Source organism: Myxocyprinus asiaticus, chromosome 42 (assembly GCF_019703515.2).
Source record: "Myxocyprinus asiaticus isolate MX2 ecotype Aquarium Trade chromosome 42, UBuf_Myxa_2, whole genome shotgun sequence".
Lineage (NCBI taxonomy): Eukaryota > Metazoa > Chordata > Actinopteri > Cypriniformes > Catostomidae > Myxocyprinus > Myxocyprinus asiaticus.
In genome coordinates this window covers 285,001-292,500 of record NC_059385.1, presented here as the reverse complement: position 1 = coordinate 292,500, position 7,500 = coordinate 285,001, and the positions used below count along the sequence as shown (strand labels likewise).

Here is a 7,500-nt window from a genome sequence, read left to right as displayed (position 1 = left end):
CGCATCAGCACTTGAGTTGGTCGCACCGGTCCAACTGAAAGAAAATTCGTTTTCTTTCACAGTTTCTTTCTTTTTATCAGGATCTTGATAACTAAAATACAGTCATCTGAAGACAAACAAAGACTTTTTCTACAGTCAGAGGGCAAAGTTCCATTGTATCCATAGTTTTAACTGTGGCATTTGCAATAAGATCACAGTGACCAAAAGTATAAGTAAAACCATGATTAGCAGTAACCATAAAACAAATTATGGCATTTTTTGTATGAAAAACACATCCAGAAATTAAATTGTATTCTCTCACTACTATATTGATATAAGTTCATGGTAAATATATTTTTTTAATATCTGTGATGTGTGGATTAAAACCTTACAATTTCTGTCTGTTCATTGTGCAGATTTCTCCTTTATTCCTTTTCAATGCAGTTTAGAATGTTGGGGCCGTTTAATACAATTTTAAACTGGTTTAAACATCAACACATTATGGGCTTTCATAGAGGTTTTAAACAAATAATCAATGCCGAATTCGTGACTCAGCCCATGCTTCTCGCAGCTCTGTTTATGATGATCTGCACGGCTGAGCGCTTGAGACCGGTCCACGTGTAAATGCATGTCTCTTTATTTTGTGGAATTTGATAATTTTCCACGGCACACCTGACAATCTTTCACGGCACACGGCACAGTGGTTGGGAAAGATTGTATTAAGGGGTCAATAATAACTGTAACTAAATCAGACAAATTTGCTGGGAATAAAATACCCAAATACTTGATGCCCTGATTGGGCCACTTGAAGGCGCCTGGCTGAAAAGCTGTTACTGGGCAGTATGCTGTCAGAGCCAAAGTTTTCGGATTTAGACCAATTAACTCTGTATCCTGAGAATTTAGAAAAGGAATTGATAATTCTATGGAGGCAAGGCATAGATCTAGTAGGGTCAGAGATGAATAATAAAATTTCATCTGCGTAAAGCAAAAGCTTATGTGCCACACCTCCTGCAATCACCCCTGGAAAATCATCCTCCTTTCTTATTGCGGCTGCTAATGGTTCCAGGGCAAGACAGAACAATAATGGGGAAAGAGGGCAACCCTGCCGAGTGCTCCTATCCAGAGTAAAATAATCTGAAATTAATCCATTTGTTTGTACCGCTGCTAACGGGTGTCTATTAAGTAACTTTATCCATCCAATAAAAGTATTCCCAAAATCTTAAAAAGATAATCCCATTCTACCATATCAAATGTCTTTTTGGCGTCAAGTGAGATGGCAGCGACCGGAGTCTGATCATTCACCACTGACCACATGATATTGATGAAACGCCTAATGTTATCAGAAGAGCTGCCGCCCCGAATAAACTCCACCTGATCTATATGTATAAGAGATGTCATAACTTTATTTAATCGGTTAGCCAAAATTTCTGACAATATTTTAACGTCTAGCTGGATCAGGGAAATTGGACAGTAATTCTTACACTCGCTTGGATCTTTGTCCTTTTTAAGAATCAGACTGATCCGGGCTTGTCATGGTTGGTGGAAGCTTTCCATTCTTTAATGATTCCATATAAACTTCTAGCAAAGGTGGAGCCAGATCTGTAGCATAAGATTAAAAAAATTCAGCGACAAAGCTGTCTGTCCCTGGAGCCTTGCCTGTAGTCAAGGCCTTAATTACCTCGTCAAGCTCCTCCAAGGTTATCTCAGAATTAAGAGAATTTTTTTGCTCAGCCGACAGTTTAGTAAGTTCTAATGGTTCCACAAAGTTTCTAATATTATCATCAGTAGACAAAGACATGGAACTATAGAGATCAAGATAGAATTCTTTAAAAGCATTATTAATATCAGTGGCCGAGGTTAATATTTCACCACCAGCAGATTTCACTGAAGGAATGGTATAAAAAGACTCTCTCTGCTTTATATATCTAGCCAAAAGCTTCCCTGCTTTGTCCCCTGACTCAAAATATATCTTGCCCTAAATAGCCAAAACTCCACCTTCTGTGACAAAATGTGTGGTGAATGAGGCATACTGTATGATCCGACCCCTAAGAACTGCTTTAAGGGACTCCTAAGCCACACTGACAGAGGATACCAAGGACCAGTTGGTCTCCATATAAATATTGATTTCAGCCTTTAGCATTTGTTGGAATTCAGGATTTTGCAAAAGTGTGAAGTGTCAATGTTGCTCTAGGGGGCTTACACACTTTTGCTTCACTATGATCAAGGACCTGAGTCCATCACAATATTAAAGTCTCCTCCCAATATTATATCATGAAGGGTGCCAGCGGCTTGCAACATCCCTTCAAGATCTATAAAAAAGTCCTGATCATCAGTGTTAGGTGTGTAAATATTAGCTAAAATCAACCTTTGCCCCTGAGTTTCTGCTAAAACAAAAATGACTCTTCCTAATTTATCTTTAATCTGTTTGAGACATTTGAATTGTAGATGTTTATTTATCAATATAATGACTCCCCTGCTCTTACTTGAGCCAGCACTAAAGAAAACATATCCACCCCATATCTTCCCAAATGTTTCAGCTTCCTGCAGGGAAAGATGCGTTTCTTGTAGAAACACTATATCATGTTTCCTTTGTTTAAGAAAAGAAATAACCTTCCTTCTTTTTATGGGGTGCCCCAACCTATTCACATTCCACGTGGAGAGAGATAGTACACTCATATTAACATTTGACATTTTGACATATTAGAAAAAATAGATTGTGTCAAAAATAAAATTATAAAGACCACATTCCAACATTAGTGCAACAATCAAACCCCGAACTTCCCCCTGAACCAAACAAACAGAAAAAAGAAAAATGTGCGCATTAACCCAGCGCACAACAGCGCCAACTGGCGTCCATCCCTCTAAACTCAAACAGTCCATTCACGCCTACGAGAGCCCCTGCGACAACTTTATCGTCAGATTGCTCAAGTCCGGTGTTTCTATACAAATTTTGTGAGACAGAATTACATAACAGAAGATAATCTATAAAACAAACTCTACAAGAATGTGTAGATTTGGGTGGCCTGGGTAGCTCAGTGGTAAAGACGCTGGCTACCACCCCTGGAGTTCACTAGTTCGCTAGTTTGAATCCAGGGTGTGCTGAGTGACTCCAGCCAGGTCTCCTAAGCAATCAAATTGGCCCGGTTGCTAGGGAGTGTAGTCACATGGGGTAAGTTCCTTGAGATCGCTATAATGTGGTTCGTTCTCGCTGGGGCGCGTGGTGAGTTAAGCGTGAGTTGAGCGTGGGAGTGTGGTTGCGGTAGATGGCATGAAGCCTCCACACACGCTATGTCTCCGTGGCAACGTGCTCAACAAGCCACGTGATAAGATGCGCGGGTTGACAATATCAGACGCAGAGGCAACTGGGATTCATCCTCCGCCACCCGGACTGAGGCAAATCACTATGCGACCACGAGGACTTAAAAGCACATTGGGAATTGGGCATTCCAGATTGGGAGAAAAAGGAAAAAAAAAAAAAAACGTGTAGATTCATTCACAAAACTGTCCCGAAGGTATGTTCCTCCACAAAACAAACTCCAGCTGCTAGCGGTACCAGCAAAAAAAAAAAAAAAAATCCATTCAGTTTCCTCGGACAGTCAAACGAATGTTCAGTGAGCCGGCTGTTCATGAGTGCAGCAGATGACCTAATTCTTCCAATGTCCTGCAAAAAATACTCCACAAAACAAACTCCAGCCAATAGGAGGCATAAACACAAAGAATGTGCAGATTCATCCACAACTGTCCCAAAGGAGTGTTATTCCACAAAACAGACTCCAGCCGTTAGAAGAAGCAGCACAAAAAGAAACAAAAAAGGCGCCTAGCTTCCTCGGACGGTCAAGTGAATGTTCAGTGAGTCAAGCTCCACCATGACTTCCTCAGTCCATTGATTTTATGAAGGACATCGCTTGTTGTGGGCATGTAAATATTTTGCGGCCATCCTTAGTATCTATTCTCAATTTGGCCAGGAACATCAGTGTAAAAGGGACCTTCCGCTGATGTAAGAGTTTCTTGCATTCCGTCGATGCAAAAGTTTCTTGAAGGAGTGTTATTCCACAAAACAAACTCCAGCCGCTGGGCGGAACCAACACAAAAAGAAACAAAAAGGCACCCAGTTTCCTCAGACAGTCAAGTGAATGTACAGTGAGTCAGGTCCACTAGGCAGCAACATGAAAATCACCAAATAGCTTAATCACCCCATTGTCTCTATGAAGGACAATGCTTGCTGTGGGCATGTAAATATTTTGCGGCCATCCTTAGAATCTATTCTCAATTTGGCTGGAAACATCAGTGCAAAAGTGACCTTTCACTGATGTAAGAGTTTCTTGCATTCTGAATTGATCGCGTTTCTCTCTTGTCGAATTCACAAAATCTGGGAACAAGAAAATGCTGTGGTTCTTCCAAGAAAGCCTTCCTTTACTCCTCGCCTCGCATAACACAAGATTTTTATTGGATGATCTCAGAAATTTGGCCAGAATTGGTCTCCCTCCGTGGATCTTCGAGAAGGATCCCTGTGAGCTCGCTTGATTTCCAGCTTATGGCCTGTTATGTCGAGCAGATTCGGAAGGAGCCCATCCAGGAATTTCCCCATATCCTGACCCTCTTCGGCCTCTGGAATTCCGACAATACAGATGTTATTCCGCCGGCTACGGTTCTCCATATCCTCCAACTTCTCCCAGACACGCTCCAAATCCACCTTGGTCGCTAACGGATTAACAGATAATTCTTTCTCCGATGACTCCAGATAATCGATCCGTTTCTCAACATCCCCCACTCTTGTAACCACATCAGAGAACTTCGCCTCCATGGCGGTGATCGATCAACATATCACATCTAGATCCTTCAAGTCAGCAACGACCTTCGTCAGCATTGCTGACGTGTTCAGCATCTCTCGCCGCATTTCCCGCATCTCTCTGACTAAATCGACTCCCTGGCTCGGGGCCTGCTCAGGAGCGTCAGCTTGAGCACGTAAGTCTCTTTTAATGTCTCCAGAGCCCGAGGATTTTGAATTCTTTGACATATTGTCCTCCGAGAACAGTTATGGAACAGAGTGTATCAAATCTTACCGGTTTATGTCATTAGAAGTGTTAAAACTAGCAAAGTGCGCAGAGCTCACCGTTCACACGTCCGATCCTCGCATGGCATCACGTGACTTGAAGTGTGTCTTAATAATCGAGAAAACTGTAATATAATAAAGCTAGTACATTTAAAGATTCATACTAAAAATAAAAATGTGGAGATATATTCAGAGCGGTTTGTCTCTGAACGCTGATCTGAATAATTCAGAACTACTGATGGATTTCTCATTTAAATCATGTGATAAAAGAGAGTTAAAACAACAACACAGTCTCAGTCTCTTTATCTCTCTCTCTCTCTCTCTCTCTCTCTCTCTCTCTCTCTCTCTCTCTCTCTCTGTCACAATTCAATTCAAGTTGCTTTATTGGCATGACAAAAGTACATTTTTGTATTGCCAAAGCATTTAAAACAACATAGAAAATAGTTTAGAACAATTTAATTAGGATTTGAACAAGCAATATAAAAGGAAAAACATTGAAAATCATTAAAGAAAAACAGATAATCAAAATTATTATGATCAATTATGTATCAAGTTAACTTTAACTAATGAACTATATAAACTGAATTAAACATGATCTACATTCATGTGTAATGAGGGGTTTGCGGTGTGAGTGGGGGGTTACATTTTTAATAATAAACTGATCGAATGCTCATTCATTAGTTGTGGTCCCTCAGGAGATGCAGGATGCTACAAATCTTGCAGCTATATTTGCACATTCAGCTTTTTCGCCGAGGATAAAAGGACATTTTTCAGTTGGGATGCAGTTATTAAATTGGGGAAATGTTTTGTTAGTTTTGGGATAATAGTGGTTTCTGATGATTTCATATTTTGGGCATTCCGTGAGGAAGTGCAGCTCTGTCTCCATCATTCCCAGATTGCAATGGGAGCAGAGTCTCTCCTCACGGGATACCCACGTCTGTCTGTGCCACCCCATCTCTATGGCCAGGCTGTGCTCGCTGAGTCTGTACATCGTCAATGCTTTTCTTAAATTCACATCAGTCACCGTGCTCAAGTAGTTTGCCTCGGTCTACTCTTGATTTAGTGCAGAATAACATTCCAATTTGTGTTGATTTTTAATGGTGTTTGTCCAATTGGTGATGTATTTTTCTTTTTCTGTGTTTAGAATTTGGTTGGTCCGAATGACTGTGAATGTGAGATTGTCCTGAGGTTGTCTGATCTCTACAGGAGTGAGGTCAGACAGTCTCAGCACCAACTGGCAGAGGGGACTCCTCGCCTCGCTCAGCTCTTGGTATTTTAGGGCTTTATAATGGTATGTGTTGGGGTCACATGTCTTTAGGTATTTCCAGAATTTGATGGCTCTTTTTTGGATGTTTAAAAGGAGAGGATATTGGCCTAATTCTGCCCTGCTTCCATTATTTGGTGTTTTTCTTTGAACTTTGAGTATTCTTTTGCAAAATTCTGAATGTAGAGATTCAATGGGATGTTTTTCCCAATTTACAAAGTCAAATTTTATAGGTGGACCCCACACTTCACTGCCATATAATGCAATTGGTTCAATTATTGATTTGAAAAGTTTGAGTCAGATTTGAATTGGAATGTCAATTTTAATTGATCTTTTAATGGCATAGAAAGCCCTTTGAGCTTTGGAGTGATTTTCAGGCCGAGGTAAGTGTATGTTTTTGTGATTTCAATGGTTCTGTGTGATAGTGTGAATGTGTGTGTTAGTCCCTGAGTCCGTCTCTCTCTCTCTCTCTCTCTCTCACACTCTCTCTCTTCTATATTATTTCTTTCCCTCTCCTCTGTCTGTGTTTCTGGCAGACTGCAGGAATGTCTGGTGTTTGGGGACTCTGAAATGAGAGACGCAGAAAGAGGAAAGTTAGAGACTTGACCACAGAAATGTAAACATGTCTGTTACTAAAATAACTGCACTTTCATTGAAAACAGCACAGAGAGCTGCAACACATAAACACTCCACAAACACACATCTGACGCACACACATTGTGTTACACATTCTGGACAACATCAGCACAACTGAAGACTGTCTGAAAATTATAGACAAAATTACTTTCTAAATGCAAAGTAAATACCTAATGATGAATGACTGCATGCAGTAATGGCTCTTTTGAAATAATACCGTGACTTTTTACAGTAAGTGGAAAAAGTGACATGTTCATTTAAAAGTTACTAAGAACAGCTCTGTTGAATTAATATAACGTGCAATTCTACACAAAGCTGCTCGTGCACATTATTTCATCACTCTCACATGACTCAATGCGCGTGAGTTTGTGTGCAACTCACAATTTCAGTCACAATTTTGGATTAGATGCAATATTATTGGCTTAATTTTGCATTTGGTTGACTGGTGAGTCACAATTTATTATAACAGATTATTGTGAATAAATAATCCAAAGTGAATATTTCACACAAGCGCGCGCATTTCTGGGCATCCTCTGCATGTTCGGCGTCTGCTGACTGTGAAAGCGTC

At 40.4% G+C, this 7,500-nt stretch overlaps 1 protein-coding gene across 8 annotated transcripts in view; it reads right to left on the bottom strand.

Annotated features, from left to right (window-relative positions):
- LOC127433095 (ATP-sensitive inward rectifier potassium channel 15-like) overlaps positions 1–7,500 on the bottom strand; it is a 344,355-nt gene that overhangs the window by 261,341 nt on the left and 75,514 nt on the right. The gene's annotated exons all lie outside the window — the stretch shown is intronic.